This window comes from Ailuropoda melanoleuca, chromosome 13 (genome assembly GCF_002007445.2).
Source record: "Ailuropoda melanoleuca isolate Jingjing chromosome 13, ASM200744v2, whole genome shotgun sequence".
NCBI lineage: Eukaryota > Metazoa > Chordata > Mammalia > Carnivora > Ursidae > Ailuropoda > Ailuropoda melanoleuca.
In genome coordinates, this window is record NC_048230.1 from 6,859,900 (window position 1) to 6,860,566 (window position 667).

Genomic DNA, 667 nt, shown 5'->3' on the forward strand with positions numbered 1-667 from the left:
TGGGAGAGGTGGCATTTGTCCTAGCTGACCACTGGACCAGTTTGCAGGCAGAGCCTCTGCTTCTGGGAGACGATCTCCTGGGAGGGCTTTCCCGCAGGGAAACAGCACCCATTTTTTATAAGATCCTCTTTTCCTCTGATCTAACTTCAGTACGACTTTAGCTTCTTTACCACCCTTCTCCCAGTTGGGGCACTTCTCTGGGCTTGCCTCTGTCAACCTGGTCAAATGAAGCCAGGGCACAGTCACATAGCTCTTTTGTAGAGAGGGCAAGATTTAGGGTTTGGGGTCCCGACCGTCCCTATCTGACTTCTCCCATCCCTGAATTACTGGGAGTATCTGGACCTCCCAGAATCTGAGACCGAAGGGAGGGGGAGAGAGAAGGATCCCGTCCTCCCAGCATCCCGCCCCCAATTCACTCCCAGTTAACCCTGACGTTGCCAATTTAGGAAAAGCCTCGCCCCTGCCTCCTTCACCCATTTGCAGCCTCCGAGTGAACGTTAACCCAGTGGGTCTCGGGAAGTGGGCACTGCACCCCACCCCGGCCTTGAGACCAACCCGGGCCCGGGATGGAGGCTGGCGGTAATGGGGCCAGGGACCGCGCAGCACTCCCCTCCGCAACCCCCTCCCCCGCCCCGGGCGGTGCAGCCACTTCCCCGCCAACCCCGCC